Source organism: Trachinotus anak, unplaced genomic scaffold (assembly GCF_046630095.1).
Source record: "Trachinotus anak isolate AG129_WGS33_773 ecotype Australia unplaced genomic scaffold, CSIRO_AGI_Tana_v1 ptg000016l, whole genome shotgun sequence".
Classification (NCBI taxonomy): Eukaryota; Metazoa; Chordata; class Actinopteri; order Carangiformes; family Carangidae; genus Trachinotus; species Trachinotus anak.
In genome coordinates, this window is record NW_027273867.1 from 16,886,855 (window position 1) to 16,898,892 (window position 12,038).

Sequence of the window (12,038 nt, forward strand, 5' to 3'; positions counted from 1 at the left end):
TACTCTGAATACAATTCAGCAAACCTGAGAAATGAACTGCAGCTGTAATTGTGTTGCCTGCCGATGCCAGCCCTGGACTGCCTGTGTTTTCATCTCTCTCCTGAGGTGTTGGATCAATATGGAATCCTGGTTCCTTTGTATGTCATTAGCTTGTTTGATGCTTGAGCTGAGACCTCTCCAAACCTTTGTGTTCTCAGTCGCTGAAATCTCTCACATGAAGAGTGTGTGATTGCAGGTGTGTCTGTCGGCAGTGTATGGGTGTGCATACTGACCTTCAAAGCAGCTTACGTACAACAGTATGGTAAATGGGTGTTTTCTCTTTGTACAAGTGTGTGCATGAGGCTTGTGTGCACATGGTGTGTGTCCTTGTGTTTGTTCAATGCGGCAGAGGGTGGAGTGGCAGATCAATAGGAAACAAATGAATTCAGATCAATATGAAGCCAGGGAGTGAAGGAGAGAGAAGGAGAGATTGAAAGCGAGTGAGTGGGGTGATGCGCCAGAGAAGAGGAGGAGGAGGAGGAGGAGGAGGTGGGGTGGTGTTGGTGGGTTGGTAGGGTGATGTGTTACCGGCAGCACAGCGACTAACTGCACACTTGGGAAAGACCACTCATTTCTACAGCCAAAACCTCAGCGCTTTGAGGTCATTGACGGTTAAAATGGATGGTTAAGCGAGTTAGAGAGAAAACAGAAAGAGACATGAAAGCAGCAGTGCACTGGAGAAAAACCCAGCATTCCTGCATCGCTAGTGGTGATTGGTTTTAGTGGAACGTAGCAGTGAAATGAGCTGCATAGTGCTTCTATTTCTTCATACAGAAGACCATTTCCTGGTTTAATTAAGTTAGATATTTGTTTTCGGTTGTATTTTATTTTCAAAGAAAGATATTTCAAAGGAGCTCTAAAAATATGTGAATAAAATAATTAACCACTGTGTATTAACATTATGGAACAAAAATAACTGGAATTTCCCTTTTTCAATCCACTCGTTCAACTATTTTTCATGCTTCTGATGTTTTATGTAGCCCAGAATAATCAAAAATGATCAATATTTTTCTAATATTAGAGTAATTTCATACTACACTTTGTGAAACTGAAAATTTTTTTAAGAGACCAATCTGGTGATCACTGAGGTGAGAGGGTCATGGCTGTAAATAAACAAATCTTGATCTCAGATTTCACAGCAACATCTGCCACTGTGGCACACAGCAGCTGTAGTCAAAGTGATCTTTGACCCTTTTACTTCTATTCCGTGCCTGAATAACACGTTTCCTTCTTGCTTAGCATGGTAAAATTAGAAATCTCAGGGTAGAGAGGATTTAATTGTGACCTTTCAACTTAAACTCCCACTTGGAGCTTGACATTTGCAGCCAAACCTATAAGGACATAACACATTTAGACTGGAAGAGGTCTAGTCTTCTCCTGTCCAATTTCTCATTATCTTACTGGACAGTTTCGAGGTACTCTCATTTAACACTTCGCTACTACCAAATGGTCTTTATCAATGTTTGTAGGGGAACAAGCTACAGTTTTTTTCAATGTCGATTAATATGTTGGTTCTCCTTTAGTTGATTTTGTCTATAAAATGTCAGAACATAGCTAAATTTTTGTGAGCCTATGGTGACGTCTTAAATTTTTATTTACCTATTTATTTTTGTCTGACCAAGCCTTTAAAGTCCAAAGATATTCGGTTTATGATAATATTATCAATTAATCGATTACTTAACTATAAGTGTCAGCTCTAAATGTTTAAGGTTTAAATCTTAAAACATGTTAGGTCCTCTGGTTACATATGATAAACTTGGCGACTATACTTGTCTAGACTGTGGGAAATCACCAGAGACTTGATAGCAATCATATTTCTATTGTTGAGAATATTATTTTGAGCTTAGCAATACGTATGCAATACTGATAACATCTTTATGAGTATCATTAAGTATTTGCGTTGTTTAGACCAAATACTAAATTTTCGTATGGTTTGTCTAGTACATTTACTGTATATTCTATCATTCATTATCTCAGTTACATTTATCAACATCATGTCAATTTGTTGGTGAGATACAGTATGTCATACCAGAGCAGAGAGTTCTACCTATCTTGTAAAATACTTGATTCTTTTGCTTCGCAGTATCGCCACAAAATTGCAAACAGGATTGCTTGGCTTTGTGTATCTGCTCATCTCTCGGCTGTGAGATCAAAGCATCAAGAGCCATTTGGGAGTCAGAACTGAATGAGACTTTGAAGTGATCGTGGCGAAAACAAACACATGGCTGCTGAGTGCTTGCAAACGGGCACTCATTTCCAGCTCAAGGTTCCTCTGCTCTTGAGATGGATTTCAATGATTGATGTCTCAGTTAGCTTTGAATGCAATATCTATGATGCCTTAGGAAATATTCTGGCGTAAGTGATATTGTTTAATTTAAGAGGAAACATATACTGACCTGAATACTAGCAGCCCCAAACCCAAAGTTTTTCCAAATAAGACACATAAAATCTGGAAATATTAATATTTGAGACGCTGGAACCAGTGAATATTCGGCTCATTTTTGCTCAAAATGATTTCAAAAGAGAAAGGAGTTAAAGATTAAATTTCTTTCAGCTAATTAATTTATCAACTAATTGTTGCTGTTCTAAATTAAATGTTGGTATGATACCTTCTATAGCCATGTAATGTGCATTTTGGGTGTAGCCATGATGTTTATCAAACTGTGTGAAATTTCTCTCACATTATATGTTCAAAGTATTGACTCCTGTATCATATTGTTGTAGATAAGACATTCAGTGTGTCTCAGAGCTACATAGATGCTACTACTTCTTCATATGAATCATCATAAACTGCATATTTTCTAGCACTGAATGGGCCCAGTGGAGCAACGGAGGGCCTGGTTAAGAGGAGTTGCAGCCAGTGACAGCTGCCCTCTGAGTCAATCTGTCAGACTTGTGCAGAGTCTAATGTCTGAAACAGTGAGATCAGCAGTCCTTCAACTACATCACCATTGCTCATTTCACCCCGCTGAACTCATACTATCATTTTTTATCATTTTCACCTTTGGCAAGCTTGAACAGTGACTGAAGTTGAGAGACAGTGACCATGGATACAAACCAGATAAAGAGAAAGGCAGAGAGAGACATGGATGCTGCAGATAAAAATGTGTTCTGTGTACAAAAGGGGCCAATAAAGCGAATGAGACACACCCCATTGTTTAGATTTTTCTGATTAATTTGTTTCCATTAATCAATTGGTGTCTAATTACAGTAACATCTAAATGTGAGAACCAGCAACAAATGATACATGACTTTAGCGATTAATAGAATTTTTTTTACTAACCACATATCACCGTTTCCTTTATTCCTTTAAACTAAATTTGTTTAACTTAAGTGATAGAGGAAGCAAAGGCTACAGAGAGAGCCACAGACAGACAGAGAGGGAGACAGTGAGAGATACTTGAGGCAGTGATGTAGAACATCAACTCCAACCAGACAGTCTGCTAAAAAAAAAAAAAAAAAAAGCATCGAGAGGCAAACATCGGCATGTCTCTCTTTTCCTCTTTTCTCTCCTCTTTAATCTGACAGCCTCCCCCCTCTCTATCTGTCTCTCTGTCTCTCTCTCTCTCTCTCTGTCCCCCTGAGCTGTGTTCTGTGTGTTCCATCCCTGCCTCTCTCCATCTCCCTGCCTCTAATGTGCTTTGGCGTGTGTTACCCACGGGTGCTTGCGCGCTGCTGCCGCCATCCTAAAGCCGGGTCAGGGGGGCAGCTGAAGCGGCGCGATGCTGTCTGTGACATCATCAGTCACTGTTATTACTCACGACTCACCTCCCCTCACTGTCTGAAACTGCCAGGGCTTTAGGTGCTTGGTGGCGGGCCGACGAACACACAAACGCAAACAAACAAACACAGATTTACACCCATGTGTGAGAGCTAAATGAAATATTATTTGAAGAGCTAGAATTCTGAATCCCATTTGGAGATTTTTGTTACCTAAAATAGTTCAGTCTCACACATTGTGGACAGTCAATCATTTTAGTGTGGTATAGGCAAATAATAATGCTTCATTAGAACCACTTTGTCACAGCAGGTGTCAGTTTCCAAAATGTTGAATATCTTTTTCAAGGCATTAAACTCTACATGTAATAATCCTGATAACTAGTTAGACAGTACAATCAATAATTTAACATGACAGAACAGTTACTACACACTCTCAATCACAGGAGGGTACTATATGTAAAATGACTTTTATATGCATACACATATGTATTAGGGCAGCAACTAGCCATTATTTTAATTACTGATTCATTTGTCCATTTTATTTTCAAGTAATGCATTAATTGTTTAGCCAATAAAATATTGGAAAAGAGGCCAGTAAAATTTTTCAGTTTTGCTTAAAAATAAAATAATTCAAAAATCATCACAACAGTTTAATCTTTTGTTGATCTATTAATCAATGGATGACTAATTGATTTAGCTCTAAATGTAACATGCTTCTATACAAGGTGTCACTTCGTTGTAGTGAGGGACAGTTTCTGAAATGTTTAATATATTTTTTATGGAATTAAACTCTTCACTTAATAATTCAGTTGGTTAGTTTTAACCTAAAACGACTGCAAGATGGACTTGACAGTACAATCAATAATTCAACATGACAGAATAGTGTGGTCAACAGTAAATTATGGGTTGTACATGTATATATATTAGGGCTGTAACTGAGCTGAGTGTTTAGTGTACAAAATGTCTAAGTTCCCAGAGCACAAGTTGACATCTTCAAATGTCTTATTTTGTCCAACCAACAGCATAAAACTCAAGATATTCAATTTTAAAACAGCCTTTTAAAACAGAGAAAAGCAATAAATCCTAACATCTGAGAAACTACAACCTGAAAATCTGAGTATGTTTGCCTGATAATTAATTCAAACAATTAAGCAATTAACACAACTGTTGGTGATAATTTTCTCTCAACTGATGAATCAAATTGTTGACAAATCCTTTCAGGTCTTGCTTTGATACAAGCTATGACTTTGTTATGGTAGATGTTGGTTTCTGAAATGGTAATTATCTTTTATGGAATTCAGATGGGCACGACAGAACAATCAATCAATAATTAATAACATGTTATAGTTGATATAGGAAAAAGAGTATTGCAAACGCTGTGGTATATGTTGTCAATAACAGAAAAGTCCTAATATAGCAAACCATAAAAATCTGTCACTGAAGTAAATTATTAGTAGTAATTGTAATTCACATGTGTATGGATGTAGTGTAAAAAGAATATGAGAATGTCCAGATGAGCCTGTGCATGAGCTATAAAGCTGTGCATAAAGCAGAAATGTGCTTTCATTCAGTGAGCATGTGTGCAAGGTTCAGACTGTGTCAAATCACCACGTCTGCCATCAGCGGAAACACTCCAGTACCTGGGGGTCTGTCTGTCACCCCCGCTGTCAGCCAATGAAGAGGTGAGACCCTGCAAACTCCTTCACTCAGGAATACTGATAACTGGCATGAAAGCCCTTGGACTGTGTGTGTATAAACCACACCATATAAATCATACATGACCATCACCACCAGACACCATATGCATGCTACCGCACTGCATTAATAACAAGCATGCCAGTGTCATGTTTACGAGCATACAGAGAATGTAAATCTCTGCGTCTTCTTTTGTCTCACTCCCCTGCACTCCCAACATGTCCTCTTGAAAGCACCTGCAGCACTGAACTCAATGTGCCACAGAAAAAGAGTGAGACAGAAAGGGAGAGACAGACTTGATACAAAAAAAGATGGGAGGGTGAAGGGTTGGAGAATGGATAAACCAGAAAGCAATGACAGAATAATGAAGTTTGGAGTATAAATACCTAAAGGCATGAATATCTGAAGATGAAAAGCACCAGCAAATAGTGCATGGGGACAAATAAAAGACAGAAAGAAGAGTGAGAAAAATATGAGGCGAAGTAGGACAGCAAAATAGATGGCGTGACTGAAAGACAGACAGACAGATTAACTAAAAGAGACACACATGAGAGAGACAGAAACAGACAAAGAGTGAGCAGGAAGAACAAAAGATGAAATGATGAAACGCAAAAGAAAGGAAGGGTAGAGAGAAGGACAGACTTGGAGCCAGACAGAGAGAAAGAGGGGAGCGAGAGACAGATAGGCAGGCAGAATTAGAAAAAGACAGAGGAGGGCAATGAGACAGAGGCGCAGGGCGGTAGTGCGCATGCGGAAATAGGTGGCAGACTCTTGTCGGTGCAGTGACCTAGTCGCGCAGGACTGAGGAATTCTCCCTGTCGACCCGGACACATTCCTCCAGTCCTCAGACGTTAACCCATGCCACACCACCATACTGAACTGCAGTGGCTTACACAGCTTCTCCGTCACTGACCCATGAAATATACCACTTTAACAATCTCGAACACACACACGCTACCGACACTACGCAGTTTTTACAGCAGAATTAACTTCAAATCATAACTGAGCAAACACCTTCGACAAGAACTGAAATATCGGGTAGAGTGCACAGCTCAATCAGCTCTGAATCAACGTTCTGTGCTGCCTGCAGAGAATGTGTGTGTGCACAGGGCCCTGCAAAAACACATTGTGAAAATATCAGGGCAAGAAGGGCTCTATTGTGTCGCGGAGGCAGAATGTAGCTCTTATTCTCCTGCTGCTGGACCGGGGGCATGGGGGTGACATCAGCACAAAGACAAAAATGTAATGTGAGGCATCTCCAAAGCTAGCTTCAAGGCTACACCACAGGCCGCTCTTTATACCCACACTCTCTCACTTTTCAGCAACATCTGATAATCGGGATGTGACCAACAGATGACCTTTCACTTGTTGCTTACTAAGATAACTCACAGCCAACAGTGTTACACTAAACTGATTCAAAGAGGTGTGCAAGCAAAATGAAAGATTGTCTGCTTACTGCTTTCACATAAGCTGGCGGTTAGCTCATATCTCTGAGGTTAATCACGACAGAATGACTCAGGGAAGACTAATTCAATTATTCTGATGGTGTATTGGCGTTTCGATCGGGCCACAGACTAAAATGGCTGACCAAGTGTTCCTGACTGCTGAGTGCCATTAAGCAAAAACCTGTTCAGTAAAGCACTTGAGTATACACAAACTTATACATACATTTAATCCAAGAATAAATAGATAGAAAGCAAAGCATCTGCTGCTTAATCTGAACTTCTTTGAATTAAACAAATGAACAGAAAATATTTCCTTACCTGATGAAAATCACATCTTCAATGAAAGATTTCTGGTTGTCTCTGAGGCTCAATCTGAAAAAAGACATACATTATTTGCATTATAATTACATTGAGAATTGTAGGTTTTTTCTAGAACATGATATATTTGATACAATGTATGAACAGATTCTGGATTACATGTCTTTTATTTGTGTGTTAAGCCTCCCTGGATCCAGCCGAAATCTTAGTTTTAATTCATACCCTTACTGCATATTTAATTGTATGATTGTTATGATCAAATCATTGAAATTGTTATATATATATATATAATGGAATCAGATAGAATATACATTTAATGTTTTATTTGACCCTACAGCTACTATTATTTTAAGATCCTTTTAATCCTTTAATTCATTGAATACAACGCTCCTGATTCTTGCAGGCATTTGTACTATTTGTGTTTCACACCAGGCCTGTTAGGCTGTTGTACTAGCACTCGTCGGTCTGTCCGTTTCCAGCAAATTCAGCTGCACAAATTCAAACCTGCTACACACAATAGCAGCTTGCATGGGAATTCCTGAGGTCTGTTCGATCCATTAATGTATGCTGCGGTTGAATGTCATCAATTATGAATGAGAAACACACAAGATTCACATAGAGCTGGTACAGAAACATGGGAAGGGTACTGGATTGCAGTGGCTAAAATATCTGTACCATAATGTGTGACGACAGGGCCACACAGCCAGATGTAAGCTAGTTCAGCGTAGGCTTAACTTTTTTTTAAGCAGAACAATCATTAGATTAGAGGCTGAATTCAATCTGAGATAAGATCATTTAGGACATAGAATCTTAGCTTCAACAGAAACAGAAGAGCTTTGGAAAATTACACAGAAATACAGAAGTACATACAATGTGGCAAAAAGCCTGCAATCTGCTATAGGTGAGGTTATTCTACTTCCTCAGCCTTTAGGTGTCACGCACTTAAGTCCATATGTGTGGATACTGCAGTGGGGGCCTCTTCCCCTTTAAGGTCCAGGTATTCAGGAGTGTGTTGACCCTGCCAGTGAGTTCATACCATAAGCGGACCCATATAGCCTCTCCTCCAGAGCCCCTGATCACGAGCCTGCTGAGCTGCCGCCTCAGTTATGTAAGATTACATAACACCAGGTCTGTCTGAGTAATATTTCATAACCTGGGGGTCCGACTACTCTGGCATTACCATCAAATCCCCTTAGGAGTGGAAGCAAAGGTGCTCGGCAGATCTGGTAGTAAGTAAAAGTCAAATTTAAAAACAAATAAGAGCAAGTCAAGGGCTCTAAGGGGACTTGTCTCTCCTAACCTTTTGTGTGTCTTTGGCTTGCAAGCAGTTGGTTTGGTTCGGGAAAAGTCTTGATATCAACGACTTTTCTCTTCATTTTCTTGAGAGCTAAATTGGAGGTCACGGAAAGGTCGAGCCAGGGACGCTACTAAACAAAAGCATCCCCCCCCCCCCCCCCCGGCTTATCACAGAACGCAGTGATGCTGTCTGCCCATAAATGTCATATCATTGTGTATTAATCAAATCAATGTATATGAATTAATCTAGCACACACTTGAGACACTGAACATTATTAAAGAACTAGGCCAGTAACTGTTATCTAACGGCATTGGCTACACAATTAGCTTCTTTCTTATTGATATGTACAGAACTTATTTTTTTAAAAAGGACTGTTTTTAATCAAAACTTTTCGACGACCACATCCTCACATAAATTCAGTGACCTCACCTCATTCGCAAACAGATAATAAAGAGAGATTTTAAAACAGACAAAAAATCCAAAAACAAGCAGAAGCAAAAGCGGTTTCAGAGCTTATCGTTTACACATGCACACCAATAAAGACCACTGGCAGCGGAGGAAGACACATGTGTGCACCTCCCTCGGAACGATACCAGTGAACAATCTCGGAAATAGATAACAACTGTGTCAAGTGATAGAGAAAATGTGGGCTGAGATAACAGGAGGCTATGTAAATAAAAAACAGAACAGGCAGATATAAAACACAGGAGAGGGAAAAGGGAAAGGAAAGAGATGCCAGGAGATATCTGAGGCTGATAACACGGGAGAAAAGGTACTCGATGGAGGTTACAGCAGATGGACTGCAAATGGACGATAGCAGGCTTGCGCTATGTATCGTATGCCTCTGTCTACTGCCTAGCGTTATGTCCAGTGTACTTAAGAGTACAATAATGCTTTTATGTAATCCCTTACTGTCGACATCTTTACATCACAGATTTGCACCAAAGCCTCCATCTTTACCTGTAACTTCACCACATCGGACAAAAGTAATCTCGGCCCAATGTGAAGGTTGTAAAAATGAAAACTTGTTGAAACTGACTCCAGTTTGTTATTTAGCTTTCGTCCTGGAATAAATCCACCCTTATCTTTTGTTGACACCGAACCACATCTTGGACTGTGGGTTTTGTCTTTACAGGCGGACCGACAGACTGGGGATACCCGGATGAATGGATGGAAGATGGGATAGAAAAGGGGGGAAAGCATGGGAGGAGTAAAAAAATCTCATGAGAAGATAGAAGAAAACCTGCCGTACTTACAGTGTTTTCACCTCTTCATTCGCCTCATTTTGACACCTCACTTTTAATTTCTGTGTATTTTATAACTAACAACCATCGCACAATCACTCCCTGAATATGAAACATGAAACGTGATTGTGCAAATCCACGCATGCGTAAGCAGGAGTGACCGTCTGCCGCTGCCGGCTCCTTTAACTCGAAATCACACCCCAACATACTAAGACACACATGCACAGACACACAGATACACATGACTAATACAGATAGATACACACACAAATGCACACACCCTGCCTCCTTCATGTGCTACCCTCCCATACTTGGGCCCCCTAAAACTGTGTGCACTCAGTGATCCCTTTCCAAAGCCCTCATCTAAATGTGAGCAGAGGTAATCCTTCAAGGAGAGGCAAAGAGAACAGCGATAACCCATGATAAAGAGGAGCTGAAGGAGGAAAGAGAGAGACAGTGAAAGAGGGAGAGAGGTGGAGCGCAAGTTGGGATAGACGAACAGGATGGGGGGATTAGCAACCTAGGGAACACATTTTTCAAACAAGAAAAAAAAGACAAGTTGAAAAATGAAGCAAAGGCAAGGCGGGGGAGAGGAGAAGGCTTTAAAGAAAAAAAGAAAAGCAGAGAGGATGCATGTATGAGAAAGGAAAAGGACATGTACACACAGTATACTCACAGATGAGTGAGAGGGTGACCGGAGAAGTGATGAAAAATCATGTCAAAAAACAAAAATAAAAGGCGACCAGAGACTGCGAGCCTGAGTTTGGGGAGAAGTCCAGTTTCTTCTCATTCTGGAGTTTTGTTTTTTCTCCTTTTTCCCGCGATTTTGCCAATTCCTATCCAGCCGTCCCTCCTTCCTAAGTCTATCCCCTACTGGTCCCCCTCCTCTCTTCCTCCTCCCGTTTTTCTTGCCAGTGCCGGTACTCTTTCTCCTACCCCTCTCTCTCTCTCTCTGTCTTTCTCACTTTCTCCCAAAGACCATGCTCTCCATTTTCCCCTCATTCTTTGCCTCTGTCCCCTTCATCTGTCCATTCATCGGACACTCTTTTCTCTTTCTTCAACCCTCAGCTCCTGCTTCAGAATACAGATGAGATTAAAAAAAAAAAGGTTTCTGAACAGAAGTCGATTTTTGAGTTGAAAAACAAAAAATACTGCAGAGGGAGAGAAAAAACTGTTTACAGGAAAGGACAAGCGGTTTGTGGCATGCAGTCTAACGCAGGGACAATCCACGGCCTGCATTTTTTAGGGGCGCCACGCATAGTACGGTTGAAGCGTCTGTGTGGCGGTGCCTTCATACAAGAGGGCATAACCAAAAGCAAAGAATGGCAAGCAAAAGAAAAAGGAGGAAAAAACCGAGCTTGTTGCAGTCGGTCTCCAGTGAAAGTGGATAGTAAGCGCGCGTGAGGGGAAGGAGTAGGAAGGAGTCCGGGGTGTGTGCATGTGAGGTGGGAGGGGAGAGAAAGGAGAGCCAGCGAGAAGAGAGAGATAGAGAGAGAGCGAGAGAGAGAGAGCGAGAGAGAGAGAGCGAGAGAGAGCGAAAGAGAGAGACCGGGGGTTCATGGAGAAATATCCAAGAGGGAGGGATAGAGGAGGAGTGTGTTGGTGGGGAGAGGAAAGAGGAGGGGGCAGGAATAGGAATACATTTTTTTTTCTTTTACGCTCACAGTATTCGAATATCGGGCTTTTCATTTTTTCACACCCCCCATTCCAAGGCTAATACCTTCTCTTTCTGTGAGAACAAAATAGAGAGGAAGAAAGAGGAGGAGAAAGAGCTACTGTGTGCTTTGTCTCCCGCCCCTGCCGTTCCTTTTCCTGGTTTCCTTTCTGCTCCGACTCTCCTCTATTCAGCCTATTTTCTGCACGTGCACTTGAACTCTAAATCCTGTCTGCTTTCCCCTCCCCTCTCTCTCTCCCTCTCTCTCTCTCTCTCTCTCTCTTCTAGGCAGTGGCTTGAAATAGTGCTAGCAGGCAGGAGAGAGCAAGTGGGAGGGAAAAGGAGAGGGTGAGGGGGACAAAAAAGGGGAGAGAGATGTTGAGAGGGGGGAGGGGAAGAAGCTTAGATGGGCTGACACAGAGAGCACAGGGCTGCTCTGTGTGTGTGTGTGTGTGTGTGTGTGTGTGTGTGTGTGTGTTTGTGTGCACATTTCTGCACATTTGTAAACACACATTCATCTACCTTGGCTTTACATGCAGTGTTTCACATGCTGGTGGTAATCCACATATGATGTTAACCTACATACCAGAGAAGAAATACACGCCTTCTTGGGGACAAGGAAAGAA

The 12,038-nt window shown here is 41.1% G+C and overlaps 1 long non-coding RNA gene across 2 annotated transcripts in view; it reads right to left on the bottom strand.

Annotated features, from left to right (window-relative positions):
- LOC139634656 (uncharacterized) overlaps nt 1-12,038 on the bottom strand; it is a 28,600-nt gene that overhangs the window by 13,438 nt on the left and 3,124 nt on the right. For both annotated transcript variants that reach the window (XR_011694016.1, XR_011694015.1), the window contains exon 2: nt 7,218-7,271. This is a non-coding gene — a long non-coding RNA (uncharacterized lncRNA). The remainder of the gene's footprint in view (nt 1-7,217; nt 7,272-12,038) is intronic.